At 41.4% G+C, this 19717-nt stretch overlaps 1 protein-coding gene across 2 annotated transcripts in view; it reads left to right on the forward strand.

The window, feature by feature from the left end:
* The first annotated feature begins 209 nt into the window (after nucleotides 1-209).
* The window catches only part of LOC121574818 (contactin-4-like), a 154971-nt gene continuing 135463 nt past the window's right edge, over nucleotides 210-19717 (forward strand). For both annotated transcript variants that reach the window (XM_041887419.2, XM_041887420.2), the window contains exon 1: nucleotides 210-344. The gene's annotated coding sequence lies outside the window, so the exon portion shown is untranslated. The remainder of the gene's footprint in view (nucleotides 345-19717) is intronic.

Raw genomic sequence — 19717 nt, forward strand, 5'->3', positions numbered from 1 at the left:
CAAATAGATTGGTATAGTGTAATTCACCTACATATTCAATAGTCTGATGTTATAGTCAATAGTTGTGTTGAGATAAATAGGCTAGACATTGCCTACTATGCATGAGAATAACCATATTTGATACATATTGTGATTTTATGCGGAGGAGGGGTCTATGGTGTGGCGATTTTGTGCCTTCAAAAGCCAGACTGGGATAAACAGGTTGGACATCAAGCGGGTTCTGTATCAAAAGCGACTTGAGATTCCTGTGTTCCGGACGTCTTCACAGTCCTCTCATCATCCTCCTGGTTTTGAACAACCTCTTCCTTCGCCTGCAGCAACCTGCCCTGTCTTCTCTGTTGAAGGTAAGGTTCCATGAAAGTTATTGTGCCACGTAGTCTACTGTGTGTTAATTCTATGAATGGAGAATGTTTCTTCGGTGGCGAATGCGTCCAGTCCACTAATTTGACTAAACGCATAGCAGCAGGTATAACTATAGTAGGTTACCTAGTTGAACCACAGCCGTTTGATTTGCGCATTTTCATGAAAAGCCTTAGAATTCCAATGTTTTGAACACCAATCAATGCTTTCTCTCCCGGTTACATTAAGATAAAGTTCATACTGAGTCCCTGGCGACATTTCGTGCGGTTCATTTTAATCTACACTTAAGTAAATGCTTAGGAATTGCATTTCAAATCATATTTTCGCTAGGCTACATTCAAAAGGGAAGGCTATTCTTTGTAGTTTTGTCGTTGCACTATAGCAAGCAATGCGCTTTCTAATTGATCTTCTCCCTGCCTCATACCTTTACATTTGGTGCACAAATGCTTTCCAAATGTCTTGTTGGAAGACGCAGCAAACTACATAGGTTTTTGTTTTAACTTGCATCACATAACAGGTAGGTTGCCTAGTTGCCTTGCCTAGTTAAATAAAGGTTAAATAAAATAAAACGTTGGTGAATCACGTTACTGAATTTCACCCAGTCTTTCAACCTATTTCGTATTCTTTTTCTGGGCTCTCGGGAGTTGTTCAGGTATAGCCTAATTGCTGAACAAGTCTGTATTTTTTACAAATACAAATACGCACTCGTTCCCACTAAAATCCCTGTTCTGTATTTGTGCCTAACTAAACTAGGCTTTGCATACAGGCTGTTTGGGCAATGTACCCAGGTTACCGTGGGCATACACACCTGCAGTAGGCTACTATAATATGTGATGAGAGCTAAATTAATGCTGTTCAGTGTATTGCCCCCAAAAGGTGTTTGTTTGAAATGAAATTGGATGAGATCATTTTGCAGTCATTTTAAGATTTTCAAAAAGGAATTAGCTGCTACATCTTCCTAAAGCAGTATATAAAACATCCACTTGAAACAAGCACACTAGTGCTTGTGCTGTCTGTGGTACAGATTTGAGCTTCTCTCTCTCTCTCTCTCTCTCTCTCTCTCTCTCTCTCTCTCTCTCTCTCTCTCTCTCTCTCTCTCTCTCTCTCTCTCTGCGACAGGCAGGGCTCGTGTGTGTGCATGTGTGTCTGTTATGAACATGTATTGCCTTAAGCTTTGAAAATGGTACTGTTAGACTTTGGTCAACAGGACAATGTTTTATAAATTAGACCCAAGTCTGCAGTCATAATTGCTAGGAAAGCTATGCAATCCTACCTTCTGTCATGATTAACATGAGGTTCAAAACTTTACAGGAAGGTAAAGCATAATGTATAATTAGCTGTTTTCTTTCAAATGTAACTCAATAGATTTATTCCATGATCACACTCTTCTGTCACTTAATCTGGCGAAATGATGATTAATATACCACTTTGTGGCTTAATTTCTCAAGCAGTGACTTAATAAAAGTGCCACATCTCTGCAGCTCTGTCAATTAGCCTCAGGAGGGCAATCTAGAGAATACATATGGGCCGTTGGGCCCCCTCAGTTTCTCATGCCCACCTGACAGACTGGCAGTGGCTCACTACGGCCTGACCATTCAGCCTGCTCTCACCGAATTGCAACAGATGTCAAATCACTCTGTTTCCCACCATCCATAGGAAATTAATGTGAACATAAAAGAAGTGATCCATTTGGTAATTGTTCTGGAGAAGAAAATATTGGCCTGGCTGCTTCTCGCTGACAGATGTATGCATATTATAGACAAATGATCAGAATGGCAATATGAAATGCTGCACTGACTGACAGACAGCCTCAATTGTTACACTGACCGACAGACAGCCTCAATGTATTTCATATACATACATACAGTGGGGGAAAAAAGTATTTAGTCAGCCACCAATTGTGCAAGTTCTCCCACTTAAAAAGATGAGAGAGGCGTGTTATTTTCATCATAGGTACATGTCAACTATGACAGACAAAATGAGATTTTTTTTTACAGAAAATCACATTGTAGGATTTTTTATGAATTTATTTGCAAATTATGGTGGAAAATAAGTATTTGGTCAATAACAAAAGTTTCTCAATACTTTGTTATATACCCCTTGTTGGCAATGACACAGGTCAAACGTTTTCCGTAAGTCTTCACAAGGTTTTCACACACTGGTGCTGGTATTTTGGCCCATTCCTTCATGCAGATCTCCTCTAGAGCAGTGATGTTTTGGGGCTGTCGCTGGGCAACACGGACTTTCAACTCCCTCCAAAGATTTTCTATGGGGTTGAGATCTGGAGACTGGCTAGGCCACTCCAGGACCTTGAAATGCTTCTTACGAAGCCACTCCTTCGTTGCCCGGGAGGTGTGTTTGGGATCATTGTCATGCTAAAAGACCCAGCCACGTTTCATCTTCAATGCCCTTGCTGATGGAAGGAGGTTTTCACTCAAAATCTCACGATACATGGCCCCATTCATTCTTTCCTTTACACGGATCAGTCGTCCTGGTCCCTTTGCAGAAAAACAGCCCCAAAGCATGAAGATTCCACCCCCATGCTTCACAGTAGGTATGGTGTTCTTTGGATGCAACTCAGCATTCTTTGTCCTCCAAACACGATGAGTTGAGTTTTTACCAAAAAGTTCTATTTTGGTTTCATCTGACCATATGACATTCTCCCAAACTTCAGACGGGCCTGGACATGTACTGGCTTAAGCAGGGGGACACGTCTGGCAATGCAGGATTTGAGTCCCTGGCGGAGTAGTGAGTTACTGATGGTAGGCTTTGTTACTTTGGTCCCAGCTCTCTGCAGGTCATTCACTAGGTCCCCCCGTGTGGTTCTGGGATTTTTGCTCACCGTTCTTGTGATCATTTTGACCCCCACGGGGTGAGATCTTGCGTGGAGCCCCAGATCGAGGGAGATTATCAGTGGTCTTGTATGTCTTCCATTTCCTAATAATTGCTCCCACAGTTGATTTCTTCAAACCAAGCTGCTTACCTATTGCAGATTCAGTCTTCCCAGCCTGGTGCAGGTCTACAATTTAGTTTCTGGTGTCCTTTGACAGCTCTTTGGTCTTGACCATAGTGGAGTTTGGAGTGTGACTTTTTGAGGTTGTGGACAGGTGTCTTTTATACTGATAACAAGTTCAAACAGGTGCCATTAATACAGGTAACGAGTGGAGGACAGAGGAGCCTCTTAAAGAAGAAGTTACAGGTCTGTGAGAGCCAGAAATCTTGCTTTTTTGTAAGTGACCAAATACTTATTTTCCACCATAATTTGCAAATAAATTCATTAAAAATCCTACAATGTGATTTTCTGGATTTTTTTTCCTCAATTTGTCTGTCATAGTTGACGTGTACCTATGATGAAAATGACAGGCCTCTCTCATCTTTTTAAGTGGGAGAACTTGCACAATTGGTGGCTGACTAAATACTTTTTTTCCCCACTGTACATATGTATGGGGTTTAATTGTTGACTTGAGTAGACATTACATTTCCCTGAGGTATCATGCATTATACACATGTTCCCCCAGTTCCCCGTGGCCAGGCAGGCCAGGGCAGGTAGCTAGCTGAGGCCTAATCTTCACTGAGGTGATAGAGGGAGATAACAGTGATAGATGGAGCGGGTGGTGTGGTTTAACATCCTGAGCTCAGTGTTGTCTGCCGGGGTCAGGCCTGTGATATCATAGCGCCAGTTCAGCCAGCTTCATTCTCCCTCCACCCGTCCTCATGCCCGGGATCTTGGTCGCGTTAATAGCTGCCGGTGTGCGTATGAGCCAGGCTGGTTCGGTATTCACGGCCTCAGATGCTGTCTGTCAGTCCCTCGCACACTTCAAGTGAAATGCTTCCCTGGCCATCCGCCAGCCAGCAGCCGGATGTTATTGTGACGTGAGTGGGCTACATTCTCAGTGATGTCTTCAGGTAGTGCGATTTTTTTTCAAGTTCAGCACTTGAAAATAGAGAGGAAAGCGAGCAATGATGCATACACCTACTTACAGTATATGACCCAGTATGGTGATTGGAATGGAAGTAAATGTTCTTGCAATTAGTTAATGATGGCTCATTGCTACATGAATCATGCTTTATGTCACCCTTGTTGTGGAAGTGTAGCACAGATGGATAATAACACCCTTGTTAGACTCCCCGAAGCTTTCAACAAAGGTTATCTGGATCCTTGATGCATACGAGCAAAACAACTCTTCATCAGAAGAACACTCAACGCTACATTGCATTTAGCAAAATTACCATTTAATAGAATTCTCAAAAGGTAGGGTTGCATGTAGGGCTGGGCGATATGGCCTAAAAATCATATCTCTATTATTTTTTCAAAACTATGAGCGATTCACGATATGCTGTATATGTAAAAAAAAACTAACAAAAAACCCCCACAAAAAACATTTTCTCTAAATAAGCTTTGTTGCACAATAAACTGCATTTCAAACAGTCAGGAATAATCTAATGAATTTATGCTTGTAAAGTTATACCTAGGCTAAATATAAGCCACTTATAATTTAATTATTTTATCGAAATAGTTTAATCTGCTTTATTGCACTATGCACAGATCTGGCTTTCAAGTCTGTCTATGAAAATGCCCTTTTTGTTTCAAATTTAACCAGAACAATGCACATCCACTAATAATTACCAACTTCTTGTAGCAGGCATTATAGAAAATTAACACAGGTCTCATAAACAATCCCTCAAGCACAACAAGCCCACGTGCTATTGAGTAGCCAGCTAATCTTTATATTTAAAGTGTAGCCAACTTGTATCTATTTACTTGCTAACAAGAAAGAACAGTTTAAGCTAGAGATTTTTTTTTGCCCTTCCGCATCTGCGGTGAAAGGTGGCAGAACTAGAGCAGTGTTTGTCAAACCATGAGACATCCTGAAAATCGGTCTTCTCACAAAAAAGTCTGAAGTGTCACAAACACGACGGTGTTCTCCGTTTTGCTATAGGACGCCCACAAGCCTCGTTTGAAGTCGGTGCAGCCTCTTCTGCCAATTTATGTCGGTAACCTCCGAACGGTTTGGGCTACACACGGATGACCCAGCTGTGGAAAGCTGAGACTGTCACGAATTTGATGGTGTTCTCCGTTTTGCTCTATGACGACCACAAGCCTCACAAGACTTGTCTGAAGGTCGGTCCCCAGTACCATTTAAAAAACTGAATGGAAGTATATATGGAGTTAGTTTAGTGCCTAAAATAAGGGGATAAATAAGTGTACAAAAAAATACAAATAGTTTCCTGATCTTTCTTATATCTCTCAGATATAGGACAGACACTTAAGAACACTCTTCTTTTAGACTATTTCTTTTGACTATGTGTTGTTCCATGTAGTGAATATGTTATTCAATGTGTTTCTAGTGGCTAATAGCAGTAATGCCAAATTCAATGTTTCATCCAATCCCTTTTTTTGATATATATTTTTTTGATACCTTAAGGGGTCTTAAAATTCCAAATCAAATAGCTATATAATCCTTGGTATGACCATCTTAAAACAATTCCATATGTTATCTTAGAACCCGATCATAAAAACAACAAAAAATGAAAAACCTAGATTCTTTGAATATCAAATTAATTCGATATATCGCCCAGCGCTAGTTGCATGAAGTATCCTTCTGATCAAGAACACCTACAGCTAAAATTACCTTGAAATTAGAAAAGAAAAAACTACACATAAAAATGAGACATTATCAATGAACAAAACTATAAACGCAACATGTAAAGTGTTGGTCCCATGATTCATGAGCTGAAATAAAAGATCCCAGAAATGTTCCATACACACAAAAAGCTTATTTCTCTAAAATGTTGTGCAAAAATATGTTTACATCCCGGTTAGTGAGCATTTCTCATTTGCCAAAATAATCCATCCACCTGACAGGTGTGGCATATCAAGAAGCTGATTCAACAGCATGATCATTACACAGCTGCACTGTGTGCTGTGGACAATAAAAGGGCAATCTAAAATGTGCAGTTTTGTCACACAACACAATGCCACAGATGTCTCAAGTTTTGAGGGAGCATAATAATATAATATGCCATTTAGCAGACGCTTTTATCCAAAGCGACTTACAGTCATGTGTGCATACATTTTTACGTATGGGTGGTCCCGGGGATCGAACCCACTACCCTGGCGTTACAAGCGCCATGCTCTACCTATTGAGCTACAGTTAACATGCAATTGGCATGCTAACTGCAGCAATGTCCACCAGCACTGTTGCCAGAGGATTGAATGTTCATTTTTCTACCATAAGCTGCCTCCAACGTCACTTTAGAGAATTTTGCAGTATGTCCAACCGGCCTTACAACCGTAGACCACGTGTATGGCGTTGTGTGGGCGAGCAGTTTGCTGATGTCAATTTTGTGCCCCAGGGTGGTGGTGGTATGGACAGGCATAAGCTGCAGACAATAAACACAATTGCATTTTATCGATGGCAATTTGAATGCACAGAGATATCATGACGAGATTAATGTTTCAGCATGATAATGCATGGCCCCATGTCGCAAGGATGTGTACACAATTCCTGCAAGCTGAAAATGTCCAAGTTCTTCCATGGCCTGTATACTCACCATACATGTCACCCATGAAGCATGTTTGGGATGCTCTGGATCGACGTGTACGACAGCGTTTTCCAGTTCCCGCCAATATCCAGCAACTTCGCACAGCCATTGAAGAGGAGTGGGACAACATTCCACAGGCCACAATCAACAGCCTGATCAACTCTATGCTAATGATATGTGTCGCGCTACATGAGGCAAATGGTGGTCACACCAGATACTGACTGGTTTTCTGATCTACCTTATTTCTTTAAGGTATCTGTGATGAACAGATGCATATCTGTATTCCCAATCATGTGAAATCCATAGATCAGAGCCTAATGAATGTATTTAAATTGACTGATTTCCTTATATGAACTGTAACTCAGTAAAATCTTTAAAATTGTTGCGTTTATTTTTGTTCAGTATATATTTTCACTTGACGAATCCTTCTCCAATGGATTGTAGTATGCCTACTATCTTGTGTGAGGATATTTGAAGGAGCAGGGAGAGGACATGTGGAAGGTCTGCAGGAGGCCAGGCACAGTAAGCAGCACAGACTGGTGACCTTCACCTCTTGATGGACACTGATTGGAGCGCGGGTGGAGGCTGATTTATATGACAGGAACCTCCGTCATTTATTTCTGGTGCTGCTACAATCTTTAAAAACTGCCCTCAACATTTCACAACAAGAACTTACTGAATAACCTTTCGGAGTGATGAAAGAATGTGATAAGCGGTCTCCATTTCAGTGAATCGTCCTTTATCTGAAACTGAAGAAAGATTGGCATTGTCCCCTGAAACCCGGGATGATGCAGAGGCTGGGGCAGCGAAGCTTTAATTGTTGATGTCGAGGCAAACAACTATTTCTGTAAAGTCAATAGGTGGGTGCGAGACATGCATTGTCCACACCTACATTTGATTTGTTTTGATTTGTAGTTTAATTTTCTCAGCAGAATATTTACCTTTCAGTCTTCCCACTTTCATTTAATACTCTTTGGCAGCAGAGGGGCATAAACAAATCAGAGCCCTCACTATCAGTGCTTTGAGGGAATGGAATTATCACGTACTGTACCATTCTGAATTGGGAAGTACTTTCGTCTTATTTCCTGCTCCTCCTTCCCTTCAAACACCCCCAGACCCTATAAAGCAGGGTTTCCCAAGCTTGGTCCTGGACCGCCCTGGGAGCATGTTTTGTTTTTTGCCCTAGCACTACACAGCTGATTCAAATAATCAAAGCTTGATGATAAGTTGATTATTTGAATCAGCTGTGTAGTGCTAGGGAAAAACATTTAACGTGCAACCAGAGGGGACCCCAGGACCAAGTTTGGGAAACCCTGCTATAAAGTACTGTCTATAAACTGCATAATTGGGATTTAGTTTGTATGTGGAATTCATGAATAATTAATTAATGTACAGTACCATTCAAAAGTTTGGACACACCTACTCATTCAAGGCTTTTTCTTTATTTTTACTATTTTCTAGATCGTAGAATAATAATGAAGACATCAACACTATGAAATAACGCATATGGAATCATGTAGTAACCAAAAAAGTGTTAAACAAATCAAAATATATTTTTATATTTGAGATTCGTCAAATAGCCACCCTTTGCCTTGATGACAGCTTTGCACACTCTTGGCATTCTCTCAACCAGCTTCACCTGGAATGCTTTTCCAACAGTCTTGAAGGAGTTCCCACATATGCTTAGCACTTGTTGGCTGCTTTTCCTTCACTCTGCTGTCCGAGTCATCCCAAACCATCTCAATTGGGTTGAGGTCAGGGGATTGTGGAGGCCAGGTCATCTGATGCAGCACTCCATCACTCAAGTATCCTTCTTGGTCAAATAGCCCTTACACAGCCTGGAGGTGTGTTGGGTCATTGTCCTGTTGAAAAACAAATGATCGTCCCACTAAGCCCAAACCAGATGGGATGGCGTATCACTGCAGAATGCTGTGGTAGCCATGCTGGTTAAGTGTGCCTTGAATTCTAAATAAATGACAGACAGTTTCACCAGCAAAGCACCCTCACACCATAGCATCTCCTCCTCCATGCTTTACAGTGGGAAGTACACATGCGGAGATCATCCGTTCAGCGGTTGGAACCAAAAATCTCAAATTTGGATCCAGACCAAAGGACACATTTCCACTGGTCTAATGTCCATTGCTCGTGTTTCTTGGCCCAAGCAGGTCTCTTCTTCTTATTGGTGTCCTTTAGTAGTAGTTTCTTTGAAGCAATTCGACCATGAAGGCCTGATTCACACAGTCTCCTCTGAACAGTTGATGTCTGTTACTTGAACTCGCATTTATTAGGGCTGCAATTTCTGAGGCTGGTAACTCTAATGAACTTATCCTCTGCAGCAGAGGTAACTCTGGGTCCTCCATTCCTGTGGCGGTCCTCATGAGAGCCAGTTTCATCATAGCGCTTGATGGTTTTTGCAACTGCACTTGAAGAAACGTTCAAAGTTCTTGAAATGTTACGTATTGACTGACCATGTCTTAAAGTAATGATGGACTGTCGTTTCTCTTTGCTTATTTGAGCTGTTCTTGCCATAATATGGACTTGGTCTTTTACCAAATAGGGCTATCTTCTGTATACCCCCACACACCTTATCACAACACAACTAATTGGCTCAAATTAGAATGGCGCCGGAGAAGATGGCTGCTGTTTTACAGCCCTCTAACCAATTGTACTATTATGTGTTTTTTTCCACGTTTATTTGTAATTTATTCTGTACATAATGTTTCTGCCATCGTCTCTTATAACCAAAAATAGTTTCTGAATATCAGGACAGCGATTACTCACCTCGTATTGGACGAATAATATTTCTTCAACAAGTCGTACGCGAAGGATATCCTACAGACACCCGACAAGGCCCAATTTCCCGTCATTCGCATGAGAAAGAGACGGAGATATCGTGGACGTAGGTCGGGGTGCCTTGTAAGGATCCGACGGCGAGCGAGTAAACTGCCTCTTCCATCAATCCTATTAGCCAATGTTCAATCATTTGAGAATAAATTGGATGACCTAAGATTACGGTTATCCTACCAACGGGACATTAAAAACTGTAATATCTTATGTTTCACCGAGTCATGGCTGAACGACGACATGGACAACATACTGCTAGCAGGCTATACGCTACATCGGCAGGATAGAACGGCTGACTCCGGTAAGACAAGGGGTGCACAAAATCAAATACTAAGGAAGCCTCAAGGTTTTGCTCGCCTGAGGTAGAGTATCTTATGATAAGCTGTAGACCACACTATTTACCAAGAGAGTTTTCATCTATATTTTTCATAGCTGTCTATTTACCACCACAAACCAATGCTGGCATTAAGATTGCACTGAATGAGCTGTATAAGGCCATAAGTGAACAGGAAAACGCTCATCCAGAGGCAGCGCTCCTAGTTGCCGGGGACTTTAATGCAGGGAAACTTAAATCCGTTCTACCTAATTTCTACCAGCATGTTAAATGTGCAACCAGAGGAAAAAAACTCTAGACCACCTTTACTCCACACACAGAGACGCATACAAAGCTCTCCCTCGCCCTCCATTTGGCAAATCTGACCATAACTCTATCCTCCTGATTCCGGCTTATAAGCAAAAACTAAATCAGGAAGCACCAGTGACTCGGTTAATAAAAAAGTGGTCAGATGACGCAGATGCTAAGCTACAGGACTGTTTTGCTAGCACAGACTGGAATATGTTCCAGGATTCTTCAGATAGCATTGAGGAGTACACCACATCAGGCACAGGCTTCTTCAATAAGTGCATCAATGATGTCATCCCCACAGTGACCGTACGTACATACCCCAACCAGAAGCCATGGATTACAGGCAACATCCGCACTGAGCTAAAGGGTAGAGCTGCCGCTTTCAAGGAGCGGGACTCTAACCCAGACGCTTATAAGAAATCCCGCTATGCCCTCCGACGAACCATCAAACAGGCAAAGAGTCAATACAGGACTAAGATTGAATCGTACTACACCGGCTCTGATGCTCGTCGGATGTGGCAGGGCTTGAAAACTATTACAGACTACAAAGGGAAGCACAGCCGCGAGCTGCCCAGTGACACAAGACTTCCAGACGAGCTAAACCACTTCTATGCTCGCTTCGAGGCAAGCAACACTGAAGCATGCATGAGAGCACCAGCTGTTCCGGATGACTATGTGATCACGCTCTCCGTAGTCAATGTGAGTAAGACTTTTAAGTAGCTCAACATTCACAAGGCCGCAGGGCCAGATGGATTACCAGGACGTGTACTCCGAGCATGTGCTGACCAACTGGCAAGTGTCTTCACTGACATTTTCAACATGTCCCTGACTGAGTCTGTAAACCAACATGTTTCAAGCAGACCACCATAGTCCCAATGCCCAAGGACACTAAGATAACCTGCCTAAATGACTACCGACCCGTAGCACTGACGTCTGTAGCCATGAAGTGCTTTGAAAGTCTGGTCATGGCTCACGTCAACACCATTATCCCAGAAACCCTAGACCCACTCCAATTTGCATACCGCCCCAACAGATCCACAGATGATGCAATCTCTATTGCACTCCACACTGCCCTTTCCCGCCTGGACAAGAGGAACACCTACGTGAGAATGCTATTCATTGGCTACAGCTCAGCATTCAACACCGTAGTGTCCTCAAAGCTCATCACTAAGCTAAGGATCCTGGGACTAAACACCTCCCTCTGCAACTGGATCCTGGACTTCCTGACGGGCCACCCCGAGGTGGTAAGGGTAGGTAACAACACATCTGCCACACTGATCCTCAACACAGGGGCCCCTCAGGGCTGCGTGCTCAGTCCCCTCCTGTACTCCCTGTTCACCCATGACTGCATGGCCAGGCACGACTCCAACAACATCATTAAGTTTGCCGAAGACACTACAGTGGTAGGCCTGATCACCGACAATGATGAGACAGCCTATAGGGAGGAGGTCAGAGACCTGGCCGTGTGGTGCCAGGATAACAATCTCTCCCTCAACGTGACGAAGACAAAGGAGATGATTGTGGACTACAGGAAAAAAGAGAGGACTGAGAACGCCCCCATTCTCATCGACAGGGCTGTAGTGGAACAGGTTGAAAGCTTCGAGTTCCTTGGTGTCCACATCACCAACGAACTATCATGGTCCAAACACACCAAGACAGTCGTGATGAGGGCACAACAAAGCCTATTCCCCCTCAGGAGACTGAAAAGATTTGGCATGGGTCCTCAGATCCTAAAAAAATTCTACAGCTGCACCATCGAGAGCATGCTGACTGGTTGCATCACCGCTTGGTATGGCAACTGCTCGGCCTCCGACCGCAAGGCACTACAGAGGGTAGTGCGTACGGCCCAGTACATCACTGGGGCCAAGCTTCCTGCCATCCAGGACCTCTATACCAGGCGGTGTCAGAGGAAGGCCCTCAAAATTGTCAAAGACTCCAGCCACCCTAGTCATAGACTGTTCTCTCTGCTACCGCACGGCAAGCGGTACCGGAGTGCCAAGTCTAGGTCCAAAATACTTCTCAACATCTTCTATCCCCAAGCCATAAGACTCCTGAACAGCTAATCATGGCTACCCGGACTATTTGCACTGCCCCCCCACCCCCATATTTTTACGCTGCTGCTACTCTGTTAATTGTTTATGCACAGTCACTTTAACTCTACCCACATTTAGACTGTAAACTCTCCTTCCAGACTCACATTAAGAATCTCCAATCCAAAGTTAAATCTAGAATCGGCTTCCTATTTCTCAACAAAGCCTCCTTCACTCATGCTGCCAAACATGCCCTCGTAAAACTGACTATCCTACCGATCCTTGACTTCGGCGATGCCATTTACAAAATAGCCTCCAACACTCTACTCAGCAAATTGGATGTAGTCTATCACAGTGCCATCCGTTTTGTCTCCAAAGCCCCATACACTACCCACCACTGTGACCTGTACGCTCTTGTTGGCTGGTCCTCACTACATGTTCGTCGTCAAACCCACTGGCTCCAGGCCATCTATAAATCACTTCTAGGCAAATCCCTGCCTTATCTTAGCTCATTGGTCACCATAGCAGCACCCACCCGTAGTCTGCGCTCCAGCAGGTATATCTCACTGGTCATCCCCAAAGCCAACACCTCCTTTGGCCGCCATTCCTTCCAGTTCTCTGCTGCCAATGACTGGAACGAATTACAAAAATCTCTGAAGCTGGAGACTCTTATCTCCCTCACTAACTTTAAGCATCAGTTGTCAGAGCACCTTACCGATCACTGCACCTGTACACAGCCCATCTGAAATTAGCCCACCCAACTACCTCATCCCTATATTGTTATTTATTTTGCTCTTTTGCACCCCAGTATCTCTATTTGCACATAATCTCTTGCACCATCTAGCATTCCAGTGTTAATACTAATTGTAATTATTTTGCACTATAGCCTATTTATTGCCTTACCTCCATAACTTGCTACATTTGCACACACTGTATATATATTTTCTGTTGTTGTTTTTTTTTGTTGACTTTATGTTTTTTTACCCATATGTAACTCTGTGTTGTTGTTTTTATCGCACTGCTTTGCTTTATCTTGGCCAGGTCGCAGTTGTAAATGAGAACTTGTTCTCAACTGGCTTACCTGGTTAAATAAAGGTTAAATAAAAAATAAAATAAAAATAAAACATATTACTTCAACTACCTCAACTAGCCGGTGCCCCCGCACATTGACTCTGCACCGGTACCCCCCTGTATATATAGCCTCCCTACTGTTATTTTATTTTACTTCTGCTCTTTTTTTCACAACACTTTTTGGTTGTTTTATTTTACTTTTTTATAAAAAAATAAATGCACTGTTGGTTAAGGGCTGTAAGTAAGCATTTCACTGTAATGTCTGCAGCTGTTGTATTTGGCGCATGTGGCCAATAACATTTTATTTTATTTTATTTTATTTGAAATGCATTAAGAAGGCACATCTGTTAATTGAAATGCATTCCAGGTGACTACCTCATGAAGCTAGTTGAGAGAATGCCAAGAGTGTGCAAAGCTGTCATCAAGGCAAAGGGTGGCTATTTTAATTTGTTATTTAATAGTTTTGATGTCTTCACTATTATTCTACAATGTAAACATTTTTAAAAATAAAGAAAAAACCTTGAATGAGTAGGTGTGTCCAAACTTTTGACTGGTAGTGTATGTGTTTTTTGTTTTCTATAGTAGTACTGTCACTATCAACTATTTATCTGAATCTGACTGTGAACCCATAAGCCATTGTGTAATGGTTTTGAACAAATATTCCTCAATTACTTATCCCTTACGTATATTGGCTGCCTCCACTGTGGTCACTCCTGGTTGTAATCTTCTTAGCAATAGACAATATCATCATGCCGTGCTGCAGATTACCTTGTCGCCATATATTTCCAAAGAGATCGATAGATTATGCTCTCATGAGATTCATTTTGATTAAGCTTGGAATGGTTACAGTTATGTTGTTGCAGGATTCTGTCACCACACTAATATTTGTATGACATTTCCAGCTCTAGATTATCGAGTAACACTTAGGAAGTTTACGTCATCAACACTAATATCAGTGCAACAGCGTTAGAATACATAACAAGGTTTAACTCAAACCATCCTCAAACAGGACACAATAATACTTTGAAGTAAATTACCTCCCGTTTTAACGCCAAAGTACAGATACACAGTATAAATCCAACATCTGCTCAATCCTGTGGTATGCAGTGGAGAAGTTGGAGAATTTACAAGGAGATATTGAGCAGACTCTGGGGTTTATGGGAAAGATGCCTGAGGATAATACCCTGGGAATAAGGTGGGAGCTGAGCTTAGCTACATCTAACAAATCCTCTGACGCACAGGCATCTGTAACACGTTGGTGTTAGAGGAGGAGGTGGTGCACAACACTGTGTTGTCAACACATAGTGAGGATAGGCTAGCTACTGTATATAGCCACCTGCACCAGCCTGATAGAGGGCCTGTCATGCAAGACCGATACTTCAAAAACCCTCGCAAATTACATTTATAACAGTAGCAATTTCCAGGTAATCACCACAATGGAAATTCAAAACATGTCGTGGAGAGAATTTATGTCTTCAAAAAGTATGAAGTATAAGTTTGAGTTATGTGGGGGTAGTGACTTGGGATGAAGTATAGTCTTTTAGACTTTGCCGTTCAGAGGGATGTCTCAGAGAACTCAATACTTAGGCCTAATCTGAAAAATTGAGTTTTGTTCACTCAAGACAGTCAGATCAGGACTGAATAATCAGATGGTATTTGGAGCTTGTTCATGAAGCCATTGCGTTTTGTGATAGCATCTTCCAGTAGCATAGTGGGGATGGCAAAATCAGAGCACATTTTTGTGTTCCTATTTTGTGTTCTTTGTTCTAATGTCTAATCTATTTCATAGACCTGCATTCAGACACATTATGGGTAATGTTTACAAATGCATATGTACTGTAAATATGTAACTGCGCGAATAACCATTTTGATTAGCATTTAACCTCAAATAACCTCAAAATCCCATAGCCCTCACTACCTCCCATTATGAAGAATCTACAGTGAATTCGGAAAGTAGCCCTCACTACCTCCCTTTATGAATAATCTATTAAATATTTCAGATTTACTCTTCTACACTTTCTCTTTCAATAATTTTAAGCAGTTTTGCATATTCCACTTCTTCATCTTTGAAATCTTACCTCCTGTCAGTGACTTCAACATCCACATGCAGTAGAGGGATTTCACAGAGGCTTCTTTGAGCACAGTAAGGATGCTCTTATTTCAGTGGGACGTGCAGAATTCAAAATGAAATAGAAATCGTTATTTTCTGTATTGTCTCAGGGTTTGCCACTTGCATTGTCCCTAGAATATCCCAGTAGCAGTTAAATGCGTGGTTGTGTTGTGTTGCTCTCTGTATTGCTGCATTGTAATACATGCGAGTGCCACACCATTGCCTCATAAATGTTTCAATGCACTTCTGACAGTGTGCCTCCAGTTGCTAGAACATGAAATGTACTGTTATGTGAATTTCTTATGTGGCTGTGCTTGTGAAGAGAGTATCTGACAAACCCTGACCTCTGCATACATACACTGCGCTGCTAGCGCACACATTACAAGAAACTTCTATTCCACTTGTTTGCTTTTTCTGCGTTTTCAGTGCTCCTACTCTCACCACTCACCCATACACATTCACAACAGGCAGGTTAAGATCGTAGAAATGAATATAACTTTACCTGAAGCACTTCCATTATGCCACATCTCAAAATAATATATTGTGTGAGTGTAGTGGTTAACGAAAGTATGAGTCTCTTTCAGTCTCTATTCTTTATAGAACTGTATGTTCGTATGCAGGCTTTCAGTGTCCTCTCAGTAAGAGAAAAGAGTGTGTACGCTATGTTGCTTGGTACAAATGTCATGACAACGTGTGGTGTTATAATGAACAGGTAGTAATGTACTAACTCAAGCTTTAAGATGATTCATAATTTTGTCAATGATCACGTACTGTATACCTGAATATGCTTCAGGCTCATATACCTGCTTTTTTAAGAGGAACCTATTAACTATGACAGGCCACAATGCAAGACATGGAGAGGGGCGGAAATGTATGCGTGTGCTCTTTAATGTCTGGGTTAATTCGCATAACCTTTTTGTAATGCAATTTTATTCTGTGGATGTATTAACATCACATTAACTGGGAATGTAATGTCAGTGCAGTTCCACGTAGATGTAATTGAGAGAGATCCCATAGGACCTTGTTGGGAAATTGCGAGTCTCATATTAATACAGTAATATCTCTATCTACCTCCACAAATGGTCTAGAATTACAGCCTTAAAACTTAGCACCTCTCTCTGAGTGCATGATGCATATTCTGGCACTGCATTAGATAGTGGGGTGGAATATATATTGATTCCATACACACCACTGCCATTTGTACCTACAGTGAGGGAAAAAAGTATTTGATCCCCTGCTGATTTTGTACGTTTGCCCACTGACAAAGACATGATCAGTCTATAATTTTAATGGTAGGTTTATTTGAACAGTGAGAGACAGAATAAAAAAAAACGGGTCATAAATCAGGAAAATAGCATTGAATCAGCTAGGCTGGATACTGTGAGATAATTAAGGCTACCTGACAGGCTTACCATTGAACTCATCATTCTTTTCAAATCTGTAGTACATAAAACAATATAAAGTTAAAATAGATATCGATATTGAGACACGACATAGTATTTTCATATTTTAGTATACGCTGTTCATATTAATACGAAGTTCCTGTTCTTTTTCGAAGACTTCTCACAAAAACAAGTGTAAATCTGTGAAAAGACAACAGAGCACTAAGCGTACCTTAAGCTTTTTATTTTCAAATCCTTTTACAAATTCTTAAATTCTCGAAAGTTTCGGTGAGAAAGCTGCACCACTCTGTCAAAAGAGCTCTGTGGTTTAATATTATCGGATATATTAGGTTACGAAATCTGACTTTTTTGATATAATGTTAATGATATTGTATGTTAGAGAAAGATCCCACTGAATGATTTAGAACATGAAGAATCATATTTGTCTTAGTAAAATGTATTTTATAACATAAGGAAGTGAAATGTCATCACCAAAGCGCATTTTCACCCACTCTGGGCAGAGTGGGTGGACACCCTAAAATAACCTCTACTGTAACAGACTGGATTGCCGAGCAACGTGGTTGCATCCCAAATTTCATATATTTTGAAGTCTATTAATATACACTTTCAAACATGAGCAGTGTGTGTAACAAACTCAACGATATTGGGACAATGAATGATGTGACAAACATAATGAGAGTTTCCTTGCTGTTTGGCAGCATTTCCACCACTCCTGTTCACTAGAAACTACAGCACAACATAAATACTGAGGCAGTGCAGGCTGCAGCATGATTAATGCACTGCACACTTAATGGATTTGCAATGAACCAATCTTCTGATGAGCTGCTTACACTTGCAATAAACAAGCACATGCCTGCCTCCAGTCTAGGGTCTCCCTCCTAGTCTTTTTTATCTTGGAATTTGCAAACCAAACATCTAGGTCCATGTATGTTAACGTGAGGAGAGTAAGTAATCAAGAGAGGTAATGGCTTTGTGTCTGTGACAGGCTCAGTCCGCTGTGTGGCTACAACTCTCTGGGGCAGACTGTGCGGGTCAAAGGCCTATTTGTCTATGGCTGTGTGTGCTGTGTGTCTGACCCGGTAGCTTGGCTCTGCTGATTTTGTCTGCTTGTGTCACTGTCTGTCATTCTGTCCTATGCCCTGTGCCATTTCACTCTGGCTTTGTGAGGCGACTGTGGGCGCTGCGCCTGCTCATCCATCAACAGAACTCACCAGACATCACATGACCTCACCGTTAGTCAACTCTATATTTCTTGGACAACACGCAGTGAAAATTAACTCTTGACATCTGTGATTATTCTAAACCTTTAAACTGTATTTTTCCATTACACTTACTGGCCTGTGATATATTTAACTGTATCTTCAGGGCCACATTGTGGCCCTTTTTACTTTCTCTGGATTGTTTATGTTTGTGTCTGTCTGGAAAAGCCTCTTTGCAGGGATTCATCAATAATGTGTCCCCAAATATGGGGTCAATATAAGGAAGGCTTTAATCAGTCTCTCAATGAATGCCAGTCCTAATGGATTAAGACCACTGCCATCCCACAACCACACCACCGATCTTGCATTGTGCTTTCATTACCCACAGAAAGGCTCTCATACTTTCTACCAAAAGCTAAATAGCTTTTAACTGAAAGAGCCATTTTCTTTATTTGCCCTCCTAATAGAAAAAATTCCCCAAGATACAGAGGTAACACTGTTGATCTACAATCCTGCCATACCTATCTCAGCCAGCATAGATCATTACCTGACCTTACGTAGGTGGGACACTGGAAACCACTTAGATGACATTCTCCATGAAAAGGGGGATTCAGATGTGTAATTACACTAACAAGGATTGTAGTTAACTGTAACGTGTCATAGTTACAATGTAATAACAACATGTACCTGGTAGTAATTGCGGTCTGCAATTACAGAAGTGTAACAATGAATGCTTGTTACAAATGGGCAGGTTTCCACTAAATTTAACAACTTATTGTTTTGCTTCTTCTCAGCTGCATCTGATTAATTAACAACTCTGACAAAGGTTGGGATCCTTTGCAGATGAGCTGGGTGTCTGAGAGATTATAGCCTATGCACAATGAATGTGCACTGTTCAAAAATATATCCTCCGTTAATGTTGTTGCTAGAAGTTGCCCCAAAAATAAAGTGTTGAGGAATGAAAAAAAACACATATATATATATATATATATATATTTTTTTTTAAATATGTTTTTTTCATCAGAAAAGTAGTGCACTGGGTTTTTAATAATTGTCCTGTATTAGCGTACCGATATAGCCGTCTGCAACACAACCGCCCCCTCTGAAAAATGTGCAGCACCCCAAAACTACCACCCACGGCTATGCCATTTGGCTTAACTTGGTTGAGCTTACAAAAACAGATCTAATAGGAGTGTCATCCCAGATGAGGACAAGCATTTCGCTACACCCACAATAACATCTGCTAAATGTGTTTATGTGACCAATAAAATGTGATTTGATTTGAATAAGACACTATTTTAAAGCATAGTACATGCAATGTTTGCCTAAGTACAATGTAATTACTAGTTATTACAATGGATTTAGCTAGTTAAAATGAAGTGTATCTTGAGGGGTACTTACATGTAACTAATGTGTACTTATACAGTACATTACCCATCCTGAAAAACCTGGCCATCATTTTTAAAGTTTCTGGAAGCGCCATCCAAGTGGGAGAATAAAGACACTAGTACAACACAGAGTACATGTAA

The sequence above is a fragment of the Coregonus clupeaformis genome, chromosome 10 (assembly GCF_020615455.1).
Source record: "Coregonus clupeaformis isolate EN_2021a chromosome 10, ASM2061545v1, whole genome shotgun sequence".
Classification (NCBI taxonomy): Eukaryota; Metazoa; Chordata; class Actinopteri; order Salmoniformes; family Salmonidae; genus Coregonus; species Coregonus clupeaformis.